We start from the raw sequence: 13364 nt of genomic DNA on the forward strand, positions 1-13364 counted from the left end.
ATTAACAGAATTGTGTGCTGATCTAAAGCAGGCATTCGGTAAAATCACACTCTGCCTGGGAGAGAATGGAGGACAGAAAACACAAACACCTCAAGAAAACCTCATTCATTCAGACCATTTCCATCTAAGATATATTAAACTTGAAAGCAGGCCAGGGTAGGGTTCCTTTTACTCCCCTGGGGGGAAAAAGCATTGCTAAGCAAGTAATATAAACATGCTGAGAATATTTCTGTGGGACATTTTAGAATTTAAATGCACTTTGTACCCAGGATCTAACTTCATCTTTACAAGACTCCTGAGAAGTAGTCAGGACCAGTCACGTTAGTCCCAGGTTACAGGTGAACTGCAAGAGGCTTTGCAGAGAAAACTTTTTAACTGTTAAAGAAAACAAGTCATCTTTAAGGTTGCAAAAGTAAACCACCCACAAGAGATAAAAAGTGGAAGCAATCCAAATGGCCATTAACAAATAGATGGATAGATAAAATGTAGTGTATACATACAATGGACTTATTTAATCTTAAATAGGAACGAATGTCTGACACAGGCTATATCAAGGGTGAACCCTGAGGACATTATGCTAAGTGATATAAACCAATCTCAAAGGACAAATTGTGTGTGATTCCTCTTAAATGATGTATGGTAGACAAACTAATAGAAATACAAAGATATAGAGGTTATCAGGGGCTGAGTGGAGGAGGAAAAAGGGAGTTCCTATTTCATGGGTACAGAGCTTTTGTTTGGAAGAGTGAATAAGTTCTAGAAATAGATGATGATGATAATAGTACAACACTGTGAATATACTTACTGCCCTTGAAGTATATGCTTAAAAATGATCAAAATGGTCCACTTTGTATGTTTTATCACAATGAAAATAATTGTTTAAAAAGAGAAAACTGCCTTAGCACTCCCCATTCTTATCTGACCTTTTCTTTTCAGAAGGGAATTCTCACGTGTTTATTAAAGCAGAAGTGGCTTAAACCCAGACCCGTGTCTTAGCTTCACAGGGACTGCTGCCACCACTTGAAAGTAAGAAAACATCACACCTTTAAAAATAGCTCATAATCGTGCGTTTTTGCTAACTACAGGAGCCTGGTATTCCCCTCAGGTATTCCACATGAGCAAGATCTGGCCGGGAGGGGGCAGAAGCAGGAGTGAGTCACTGGTTTGGCAGGTGAGGTCACCGTGGGGTGACCGTCTGCGTCAGGCAGGCTCCTCACCTCCCACTTCTCCCGTCTTCTCCCCTCAGGGGCGGCCAGGTCACCAGCCAGCTTAGCTGGAAGTCGAGCTGCTCCAGTGTGATGTGCTCTGGGAGACATTCCTCTTTATGACTCAGTGATTCAACACCCCAGCAGATGGGCTCATAAAGCCTCCGGTAACCAAAGCCAGCTCCGAGGTCAAGACCCCAGACTGCCAAGTCACACTCTATAAGTAAAAGAGGGAAGACGTACATCCTTGGGAAGGGAGAGGAAAGAGCTTGTTTTCTGTTTGGTGGAATGCTAACTATCTAAGAAATGGTGGAATGGTTCTACTTATCTTGATTATCCTGATTAAGACAACTTAGGAAAATGGCACAGGGAAAGGGACAGTAAATATTTGCTGAATGATTCTTACTTTGGAGGAGTTCAACTGCAAAGACAATCCCAAACTACAAGTAGAAAAATAGATATTCTTATAATACTTACTTTCCACCAACCTTGATTTTCTCACAGGGGGCCCCAGAATGGGGGCTTGATATATTTTCCTGGCATTGACACAGGTTTCATGCAGACAACTATGGTATTAACACAAAAAATCATAATATTTAGGCAGGTAACTAGGTTATTAAGAAGTGGTAATACGAAGGGATTTTCTTGGACATATTTGTACACTAATCTAGCAACCATTAGCAGAGGTGCCATGTATGTATTTAAGGTGAAAGAGAATGAGAAAGAGAAAGTTTTTGATTTATTTATTTTGCCTTTTTTCTCTTTCGTCTGTGTGCTGTTGAGTCAATCCAGTATGGTTGAAGGCACATGGGTGTTAGCATCAGACAAGCCCTGTATTAGTCAGTCAGTGACTCTTGGTTGAACTAGGTTCAAATCAGCTGGAAGGGGAGAAATTCAGGGGGTGACTTCAGGCACAGCTGTATCCAAGAGCCCAAATGATAATGTTAGGGATCTGTTATTCTATATCTCTCAACTCCGCCTTCATGGGCCTGTGAGGTACCCAAGAATCTTCCCAGGAGCTCTGGGCTTACATTTGCTGGTATATCTTCTCTCCCATCATAAATGTCTCACAGGCTGAGAACCTTACAGTCTGAGAAAGAGGTGGAAGCTGTTTCCATAATCAAAGGGAATGGTTGCTGGGCAGGCAAAAACAATAGGTGTCCACTCCCTGTGTGTAAATGTCTGCCTGTGGGAGAGAGGGGTTACAGTGCAGGTGCTGCTTTCCTGGGCTTGTCCGTGAGTCAGCCCTGGGTGGCGAAATGTGTGTGCTCTGGACTCAGCGGACCGGAGTCGAAACTGGCTCTTCACTCGCTGTGTGGTCTGCAGCAACTCACTTTGCAGTAATCATGCTAATAACTACCGTATTTTGAAGGTGAGACATATGCTAGGCATTTGGTCTATTAGCTCAGCAGCTCCGCAGAGGAGTTAACATTGCCCCATCTTACAGATGAGGAAGCTGAGGGCCGGAGGCAAGAAGTCATCTACCTGTGGTTACTAAGCTGGTAGTGGGCACTACAGCCAAGGGCACTCTGATTCCACATGATCTCTCTGGGCCTGAGATGGAGGAAGAGAAGGAGGTGGAAGAAAAAGAGGAATAGGAATAATAAAATGCCAACAACATATTACATATGCAGTAAATCTAGTTCTCTGCAGCTGTCGCCTCACCCCCTCTATTTTTTCCTTACTTCTTTTCTCTTTTTCTTTTTTTTTTTTTTTTTGATCCCGTATTAGGGTCCTGGATTTCCTCTCCACACTCACACACATTTTTCCTTCCTTCTTTGACCTTCTCCCTTCCTTCCGTCCATTTTTCTTTTTAATTTTAAAGTCCTCACCTGGTCCAGGGTGACATTTCTGCATCACCAAGGGGGCAGGATAGACGCTGGGGCTTTCTTCATTTTTGCAGCACTCACCACCCTGTGTCCCCACGAGCCCCAGCAGAACCCACAGCCGTGAACTGAGGGCTGGAGGCAAGAAGTGGCCAGCCCACCTGGGCCTGGCCAAGATCAGGTTCTAATTTCACTTAGGAAGCAGAAATCAAGGCAAATGGGATTCTTCCTACCCCCCCCTCCTCAAGCACGCATGCTCACGTGCTCACCGATCTCTGCTTGAAAGCCCTACTGATTTGTTTAATCTGAATCTCCCCTCTGGCCAAGGTGGCACAGGTGCAGGGCATCTTCTCTCCCCGGGACCCTTGCCTGACCTCCCCATCACCCCCTCCTGCTTGCCTGGGGAGCCCGCTCAGAGGCCTGATGAAAGAGAAAGGAAGTAAGCACCAGGCAAGACAGCCTTAGGGTTTTGCGATAAGCTCCTTTAATTTGGACTTGTCGTAACTAGAAATCAGGAGGAGTTGACACTCAGAACTCAGAACGGGGAGCTGGGCTCTACTCTGATCCTAGGCTGGGGCGGGGGTGGGGCTGCCCTCCGCGCCCCACCCTCCTGGGCAGACTCGGGGGTGAGATCTGGAAGATTGCTTTCTTAAGGAAGGGGGCTTGGAAAACATTGAACCTTTAGCTCCTTAATGACCAGGTCCTGTAATGTTCTCGCCTTAGAGATAGGAAGTCTGCATAGGTGACCGACCTGAGAGGGTTTTGTCCCCCTCTCTGCAATCCCCACACTCCCTCCTGAAGGCTCACTGAATGTGTTTGAGAGCGTGTGAGTCATTCTGCACGCACCCATGTGTGCTGTTTGAGGGCCTCACCCCCTGCCCCAGCCCCTCTGGCCACTCCCTGTGAGTTCCGCCCTGAAGCGGGCCCTGGAGTAGGATTGAGGGCCTCCGTTTGGGGGCACCATGCTGGCAACACTAGTTCACCTAGAAGGGAGGCTCTGGAGAGCAGAGGGGTGACATGGGCAGCAAGGGGGGCAAGCATGGCAAAGCTCGTGCTCACTAAGTACCAGCCTGACCCAAGAAACAGAGTACTCATGAACCCCCGTATTATAGATGGGGAAACTGGGAGTCCAGGAAGGAACCCGCTACCTGAGTGGTTTCATTTCACGGGCTTCAGTCACCCCGACAGGACCAGGCACCTGGGCACCCTGCGTTCCTCACTCTGGGCTTCTCACACTTGAATGTGCTTACGCATCACCTGGGGGAGCTTGTTAAGATGCAGTTTCTGATCCAGCATCTGAGAGCCTCATTTCTAACCTGCTCGCAGGTTTAGGGCCACGTGAAGAGTGAGGCCTCAGTTTCAGGCAGTCTTTCCGCGGAGCTCCCAGCAGAGTGAGCTTCAACTCACAGCTCCAGCGGCATGGAGAGGAGGCCTGGCACTGAGCTCTCCAGCTTGAGATGTGCTGTGAGTATAAAATATCCATCGAGTTTTGTAGGTGTAGAATAAAATTATGTACAATATCTCTTGAATAACTGTTTCTCTTCATTACATGTCAAAATGATATGATGCTAGCTATCCTGGGTAAAAGGAAAGCTATTTTAAAATTTATTTCACCTGCACCTCTTTACTTTTTAGTATGAGTACTAGAAAATTTTACACTATACACAGGGATTGTGTTATACTTTCACCAAAGAGCTCCTCTCTAGATCTCTCAGCCAGGCAGGGGTGATTTTGCCTGCCTTCTCAGCACCCCCACCCCAGGGAATATTTGGCAGTGTCTGGAGGATAGGTTGGGTTGTCATACCTGGAGGGTGGGGAGGCAGGGGTGGCTGCTGGCATCCGATGAGCAGAGGCCAGGGATGTTGCTGAATATCCCGCAGTGCACAGTTCAGCCCCTTACAACCAAGACTTATCCAGCCCCAAATGTCCATAGTGCCAAGATTGGGAAATCTGGTTTTAAGTCATCCCTGGTGTCTCCGAAATGATTTATTTTATGACTTATGCATCGCTTTTTTCCCCTCTACCAGTGTAGGAGTCTCATGAAATGAGGGACGTTGCCTGCCCGAGTCTCTGGGACCAGCGCCTGGCATGAGGTAGGAACGATATCCTGTAATCCTCGTTCGTATTAATACAGCGTATTAATCACACAGCGCGTCTCTAAGCACCTGAGCCAAACAAGTGTTTGAATTCATCCATGGAAGTGAACACAGGCCCACCAGCCAGGGATGGGCCTCAGAGGGCAGTGAGACCACTCTGCCCTGAAATCACGCCAGGACGCGCACATTCTAAACGCCGTGGTCGGCACTGCTACCTGACTGTGTGCATAGTCACCAATCGATCGGGGGCAGGTACTAACCCTGGGAGCAGAAGTGGTAATTGTCTGTGCAAGGCTGCCGCCCCACCCTGACAGGCCTTTCACAGCACAGGCTGCTTTGGTTCCCAGTGACTTTATTTACTACCCAGTGGTTTGAAAGGCCTGACTCAGGCCATCTGATTGGTTGCCTTTTCTTAGTTGCCGAGCCTGTGGAAGCCCAGACCCAGGATTTTTGAGGAAGAGTCATCTCCCAGCTGTCTCCCTTCGCAAGAGGCTGGTGGGTGGGGAGGGCGAGGCAAAAAAAAGCAACTCGGGTCCACCCAGGGCGTGCAAGGGAACAGAGTCGGGACAGATTAATTTCTCTTGTTCAGATAACTCTTTAATCTTCGATGTAAGGTCTTGCAAGCTGGTTCTGGGCCTTCTCCCTTTCTCACTTGTCACTCCCTGGGGTGGGGCCCAGGCCTGGTGGAAGCTGGGAGTCCAGGCTTGGCCCCAGAGGTGGGCTGTGTGATCCTGGGGAAGTGAGGCCAGCCTCCTGGGCCTCTGTTTTCTCCCCTCTAAGAGGGCGGAGGGGAGAGAGGCGAGAGGCGAGAGGAGTGTGAATCGTGTGGTCTTTAGAGCTTTCAGTGCTTCCCCATAGTCTGCAAGAAAAAGCCCCAGCTCCTTAGCACAGCCTGGCTTCACTGTCACTTTCCTGCCTCTTGACCTGCAATCCAATTTCTTGCCTCATGTGGTGGGAAATACATCCCAAGCTTCGGCCTAGGTGACTTGCCTTTGGCTTTATTAGTGCGCCTTGCTATCTCTTGTTTTCTGGTCTTGGCGTGTGTCGTTCTGCCCTTTCGTGGAGTGTTTCAGTGTAGAGCTTAAAAGCATGGTTGGTGGAACCCATGGCACAGGCTGTGTGCCCTTGGAGAAGTTTCTCACCCTCTCTGTGCCTCTGTCTCCTCTTTTGGCCAATGACGATAACACTGGCACCTGATTTCTAAGGTCATTGTGCCTGTTAAATGAGCTAATGCTTGTTAACAACACTGCCCCAGACCTAGAAAGCAACAAAGAAAACAGTCCCTGCTGCTGTTTGTATCACGTCTAGAACCCGTTCTCACTCATGTCTCTGGAATCAGCTCATTTGTCACCCTCTTCCGGGAGCCTTCCTTGACTGCCCACCTGTTAGCTGAGGTAGCTGCCCCTCCTGGGTGATGTGACTCACCCTGGCCTCAGCGGTGTCACCACCCTGTCACCTGGGTGGTAACTCCTATATGTTTGGCTCGTTCCCCTCCATACACTGTCACTTCCTCTCGTTGAGAGGTTAGAAACGGATCACCTGCTGGTCTAAAACACAGGTGTGGATGAGCTGGTGTAGAGGGAAATCTGGAAACATTGTCACATGCTGCTGAACTTTGAAAAGAGGATGATTCTCTAAAAATTTACATCTAGGAGAAGCATCTAAGAAAGCTCCTTTAAAAAATAAGACGATTTTCACACAAAAACCTGGACTGCCTTTGGACAGTCAGAAACGCCGCTGACACAGTCCCCGACATTGCCTACACCTGCAGGAATGTCATTTTCAGGCAGGCACCTGCAGGCCTGACCCACCCTGATCTGCTCACACACTCTGCCCCAGAAATAAGGTGGTGATACAAGCCTATCATCTAAATTAGGAAACTTTGGGGAGTAGATGGGGGTGCTATTTTTAACCACAAATGAGGTAGACAGCCCAGGGGCAATAAGCAGCACACACCCCTTCACTGTAAGGGAGGGGTCCTGGCACCTTTGCCTCTCACATCACACATTTCCTGCCATAGAAATGCCCAGTAAGTGACAGTACACACGACTAGCATTTCTGGAGGGCTTGTTTCACATGTTCACTCATGCAGGCCTCCTAAGAACTGAGGTGGGGACGCTGAGGCAGGATGTGTTAGTAACCTGTCTCCCCTACACAGGTGGGAAGGGGGAACCCAGGCAGTCTGAGTCTAGAAGCCCATGTGTTAGCTAAATCAACAATCTCCTCTTAAGAGTCGTCAAAAAAAAAAAAACCTAAAAAAAAATTAAAAAAAGAAAATAAAGTATATTGGACATGAGGTTCCAGTTATTTTGAACATGTATTTGTTGGAGGATGCAATTTCATGAGCCTTACTTGATTATACTCTCTCCTTCATTTATAAAATGGATAATACCAACAACAACAAAAAAGAGTCGTTCCAGCTCCGAGAACCTGTGGTTCTTGTTTGTTTTTTTAATTATCTTTATGGATTTATTCGCCTGTGTCAGATCTCAGTTGCGGATCTTTGATCTTGGTTGTGGTATGCGGCATCTTTAGTGGCGTCACGTGGGATCCCCGACCAGGGATCAAACCTGGGCCCCCTGAATTGGGAATGTTTATTAAAAAAATCTGTGGTTCTTTTCCCTTCCTTTCCCTTGCGTTTGTCTTCTCCTTCCTCGCCCAAGTCTCTCCCTCCTCTTCCCTTGTTCTTCTTTCTCTGACTAATGTTTCCTTCTCTCTCTCTCCCTCCTGACTCCCGCCCACCCCTCACTGTCTGTCACACTACCTCTTGCTGGTTCTCCATCTCTCCATCTTTGTGTATCTCCATGGCTTGCTTTTGAACCGTCTGTCTTTCTCTCAGTCTTGCTAGACTCTCTCATTGTGGACAGAGGTACGAAGGCCCCCACCATGAGATCAGAATCCAGCGGTTGGGCCGCCCCCGTCACACCCCAGCTGCGGCCTCTGTTGTGGTACAGACAACCGGCTGGACCATTTGATGGTTTTCAGTGGGCATGCCTGCGATAGGGAAGCTGGGCTGGGCTCAGCCTTCCGTTACAGGAGATGGACAATAGGGAAGGTTAATGGTACATCTTTGTGTTTGGCCAGAGGACGGTAACTGGAGCACATTGGTCACAATAATTCATGCCTCTAATTGGGTGATGATCACCCCATGTGAAATGAGTGTCTTTTGAAAGGAAAAGGCAATCTGGGAATATTGTTTTGAAGGCAAGGAAGAGGGCAACTGTTTCTTAAGAGGACGGGAGAGAGTGATGCTCCTCCCAAGCAAAGTGGGTGAAGAACTGTGGGAAAAGCACGGCAGAAGGGGAGAGAGAGGAGAAGGGAAACTGAACAGGGGCCTTGGCAGCCCCAGGAGGATGTGCTGAGAAAGGGGCCAAGAAGGCAAGGGGTGACAGATTTTTCAAAATTCCCAGTGAGACGTCAGCAGCTTCAGGCTCAGGCAGCCACCTGGTTGGCTGTGCTCAAAGGATCGTCCCTTTATTGAGGAGAGCAGGAGGAGGTGAATTGCAGATGCCAGGCTCGAATCCCAGCCCGGGCCCCACCCTCTTTTCACCTTGGTTTCCAAGTGGGTGTTCCGGCCACTGGAGGGGAAGTGTTCAGACAGAGTTGGCTGGTGGCGGTGAGTCAGGGCCCCACCCAGGGCCCTGGCAGCCCCGGGGGGCCTCTTGCCTACAGGCCTGGCAGCAGCTGCTGGGTGTTATCAGGAGCAAGAGGGCAGCAGGGGCCTGACAGGCCATTCAGATTCCCTCCACATGACCTGTGGCCACGGAGTCCAGCTCCAGAGCCCTGTGGTTCTGCTGGCTCCATTTGATCTGGCCATCTGCTGAGGGTTTGCAATTTCAAGGTCAACAGTGCAAGGGGAGAAAGCCTTGTAGGGCAATCAGCCTAGCTGGAAAGGACTGTCACCTAACAGTTCATTACCCACCTCCCTTCAGTTGTAAGCCCTGAGAGGGCGGGAGTCCTGTTGTGGACCCCGCTGCATCCGCAGCACTTGACACGAAGGCTGGGATCCAGTAGATGCTCCATAACAGAATGAGTCAGCTGTGCCTTCAAATCTCCCTGCTGCCCCCGACTGACTGTGTGACTCTGCCCAAGTCCCTTAACCTGTCTGAGCTGCTGCTTCCATCATCAGTACAATGCGAGAAAGCCAGTAAAAGTGTAAACTCGGGACACCATTGCCCTCCTGCCATGAAATAAGATAGCTGTCTGGGGGTGGAGGTGGGGGGCATCCAGTCTGTAGCTGTCACTCAAATGTGAGGGGAAGTGCACATGGAGGAGATACTTTCATGTTCGGAAAGTCTGCAGCTTCTGTGGCGGGTAGTTCCAGGTGCGTCGTACAGATGTTACTTTTTAGGAAGACGGTGTGGTTATGTGGTTAAGGGTTCTTGTTCTGGAGGCACCATACCTGGGTTCAAATCCTGCCTCCACCCCTTACTTCCTGTGTGGTCCTGGGCAAGTTACTTGGCCTCTCTGAGCTTGTTTTTCTGTGTGTAAAAAAGAATGGTCATGAGGTTTCAAGGAGATCCATCCCAGGCTGACCCTGGCACAGAGGAAACCCTCAATGTATGTGAACTGTGATCACTAGTTTCCATCCCTTAACCCCTTGAAGCAGACAGGACTCTCCCCAGGGTGCAAAAGAGGAAACCAGAGCCGGCCAGGTGGGGAGGCGCGCCTGTCGGCAGAACCCTAACTAGATACCCCCCTGCTCCCGAGGCCCACCACAGTTGCCAGAAATAAGGTGACGTATGGCCACCCCTGCCTCCACCCGCTGCCCCGGGGGAGAAGTGAAACACGAACCCACCAGGGTAAGAAAGAGGAGAAGGAACCAGCTGAGGTGAGGACTGGCCAGTGGCCCCGAATCCTGTCAGAAGGACAGTCTGGGGCAAGGTCAGGTCCAGGTCGGTGAGAGGGTGGAGGCAGTGGGAGGATTGTGTGACAAGAGGGGTCTGGTGGCTGAGCTGGCCGTCGGCGAGGGGTGAAGCGCTGGTCCCAAGAATGCGGAAGGAAGCCCTTTTATCAGCATTCACAAGAACAGAGAGGGAAGTTGTTTGCATCTGGCCAGATACCTCAGCTGTGACCTCCTGTCTCTAAGGAGAGGGTCCCTGCAAGCTCTGCTTTCAAAACTCTCTTGGGAGAAAACTCATGGCCCCGATTCTTAGAAATTGCCCTCATCCCAGCGCAATAAACAACTTAGCGACTTTCTGACCAGCACCCAGGGCTTGACCTTCCGCCTGGTAGACCTTCAGCCTCTGAGAGTTGGCATGCCTATTCTTTCACCTTACCCGTTTTACAGACGAGAAAACTAAGGTTTAGACCTGGCCTCAGGTCCTAGCACTGCCATTACTAGCTCTTGGGTCCCAGTGGCTCACAGCTGGACCTGGTTTCCCATTCGTAAAAGGCAGAGGTGTTTAGGCCTTATTTTCCTTTCTGTCCTTCCGTCCCTCCTGAGCAAAGGGTGTGGAATTCTAAGGCGAAAAGTCACCTAATCAAGTGGTGTGGATTAGCCAACAACCCAGCCCTGAGGTCAGCCTCTGGAAGCAATTTAAGATGGCCCAGGGATCTGAGACTCCACACCCCCACAAGCAAGCAGAAGTATTCCCTCCCACATGAGGCTGCCTCCCTTCCTGAGCAATTCTGCTCTGATTTCGTGGGTGAAGCAGCTGTGCTTTCTGCAGTGCTCCAGTGCCAAGCTCGTTGCACTTCTTAGACCAGGCAGGATCTTCCATCAGGGATTACTGTCCCAGCCTGTGATAAGCGTCTTCGATGGGCCAGGCTGCACTCAACAGTAACCACCTCTCCCCGCCGTGCAACAGCCCTCGATGAGACAAACAGTTCTTATACCCATATTACACCCATGGAAAGCTGGAGCTCAGAGAGGCACTCTGTCCAGGGTCACGCAAAAGCAGAGATCCCAACCCACTCTAAATGACTCCTCTGGATAGAGCTGCTCCATTTAAATCAACACCCGAGTAAATGGATTGTCATTTTCTTTCTTTTTTAATTAAAAACATTTTCCCCCTGTAATGAATATGGATTGCTTGGCATTTTGAAAGGGAGTAGCCAATGAAAGCATTTACAGATAATTTGCTGTGTCATCTGGAATTCGATTTAAACTAATCCAGTTTGGGGAGGGCTATAAATAAAATTGTCCATGAACTGATCATTCTAGAAGCTGAGTTGAGGTTCTCTAGACTTTCTCTCCCATTGTGAACATGTTTGAAAATGTCTGTGATCAGGTAAAAATCTAGTTTAAATTTAATGCTTGCAAAGTAGTGAATTCGGGATAAATGAACTGGCCTGAGACAGGCTGTGTGCTCAGAGGCACGGGGGCACGTTGCCTGCCCCACAGCTGAAAGCATTTTAAGGTCACTTGGAGAAGGCATTCATTACAGCCTCCTGGGTCTGCTCTCCCTGGACCACAAGGTCCCTCTTTGCATCCAAGAGAACAGTCTGCCCCCAAATAGGCAGCCAAGTGAAGATGGCATGTCGGGGTTCCCGCAGCCACACTGCGGTTTTATGATGAAATCTGGCACCGAATGTGGTTCACGTTCAGCCAGTCAGGAGATTTGAGGAATCTTTTATAAATGTTACCAGCAAAGGCACAGTGGCTGCCTGTGTCCGGGGCCACCCAGAAAATTGGAAAAGATGAGACCTCTGACGTTCACTTGATGGCCACATGTCTGGAAGTAGCCCCTCTCTGCATGTCCCTGGGGGCCAGTGCTCCTACCTGTGTCCAGTGTGCCCTAGGAGCTCCACGTCCCTACTAGATTCCCCCTGAAACAAGGAGACCTTCTCTGTTGACAGTCTTTCCTGTTTGCAACTGTTCCTTTCTCAGACAAGTGGCATCAGCTCTCCATTGGCCTTCATTATATTGAGCAAGTGTCATTTATTTATTCAATGATGATTTATTGAACACCACCTGTATGTACTGGGGTTACAGCACAGAGCAAGTAGATAGCATGATGGGCATGTGCTGCATAGAACACACATGGTACCCGTGCTCCAAGAGCTTCTAATTTCTCAGGGGAGACAGGCAGTCATCCACTGTTAATACTACTAATCATTTAATTACAATTCTGACAAGTGTTTTGGAGAAGCTTTGGGGCTTTGAGGGCAGATGAGAAAAAACATGATCTGATGAAGTGGGAGCACTCGGGATTCAAAGAAGACTGTTTGGAAAGAATCATATCTAAACTGAGATCTGGAGACTGGAGGTATTTGATGTCCAAACAGGGAAAGGGAATTATTCCAGCCAGAGGGAACAGTGTGTCCAAAGGCCAGGCAGGCATGACTTGTTGAAGGAAATGGAGGGACAGTGTACTGTCTGTGGAGTATGTGAGTACGAGGGGGAAGGAGATGGTGGTAGATTATGAAGGGTAAGTCAAGGATGATGGAGAACTCATAGGAATGTGTCTTTGGGCAGGGGAGGTGATGTTGTCCTTTGGAAACTAAAAGGATCACTCTGGTTACTGTGGGGTGTTGAGTGGATCAGAGCAGGGAAAATGCAAAAGCTGCAGGCCTGGGCCCTGAGAAGGCAATGGCACGCCACTCAAGTACTCTTGCCTGGAAAGTCCCATGGGCAGAGGAGTCTGGTAGGCTGTAGTCCATGGGGTCTCGAAGAGTTGGACACGACTGAGCGACTTCACTTTCACTTTTCATTTTCATGCATTGGAGAAGGAAATGACAACCCACTCCAGTATTCTTGCCTGGAAAATCCCATGGGCAGAGGAGCCTGGTAGGCTGCCGTCTATGGGGTCGCACAGAGTCGGACACGGCTGAAGCGACTTAGCAGCAGCAGCAGCAGCAGGCCTGGGCCAGCTCATGTGTCACATTTGTGAGAATTAGGAGAAAGTATCCACCCCCACAAGAAAGACATAGGTCTATAGACACATGCTTATAGAATGGAACCTGGTCTGAATTTCGGTGCCCACAAACTCTGAGTCAGAACCCCTGTGCAGTGAACCACGTGTACAAATGTACACAATGGCCATGGGTGGACTCAGAACAGAGAAATCAGAAGACGGTAGAACATTTGCTGACAAATCTGCCTCGTCCTCTCAAGCACCTTGAATTCTGAGTTCCTGAGCTCAAAATTCGTGTTTGTAACCCCAGTGCACGTAGGAGATGCTCCAAATGTTTGCTGAATCAATTCTTTGGCGTTTTTTTTTTTCCCTTCAGACTTTCTGTCATCTTGTTCTCTTCTTCCTAATTCATAGTGGCTTCCTATTCACACACACCTG

At 49.1% G+C, this 13364-nt stretch overlaps 1 long non-coding RNA gene across 3 annotated transcripts in view; it reads left to right on the forward strand.

Moving 5' to 3' along the window:
• Positions 1–13364, forward strand: part of LOC109576136 (uncharacterized) — a 196512-nt gene that overhangs the window by 28412 nt on the left and 154736 nt on the right. For all 3 annotated transcript variants that reach the window (XR_011563120.1, XR_002183326.2, XR_011563121.1), the window contains exons 3-5: positions 937–1026; positions 4358–4495; positions 5059–5124. This is a non-coding gene — a long non-coding RNA (uncharacterized lncRNA). The remainder of the gene's footprint in view (positions 1–936; positions 1027–4357; positions 4496–5058; positions 5125–13364) is intronic.

Source organism: Bos indicus, chromosome 22 (genome assembly GCF_029378745.1).
Source record: "Bos indicus isolate NIAB-ARS_2022 breed Sahiwal x Tharparkar chromosome 22, NIAB-ARS_B.indTharparkar_mat_pri_1.0, whole genome shotgun sequence".
Taxonomy (NCBI): Eukaryota; Metazoa; Chordata; class Mammalia; order Artiodactyla; family Bovidae; genus Bos; species Bos indicus.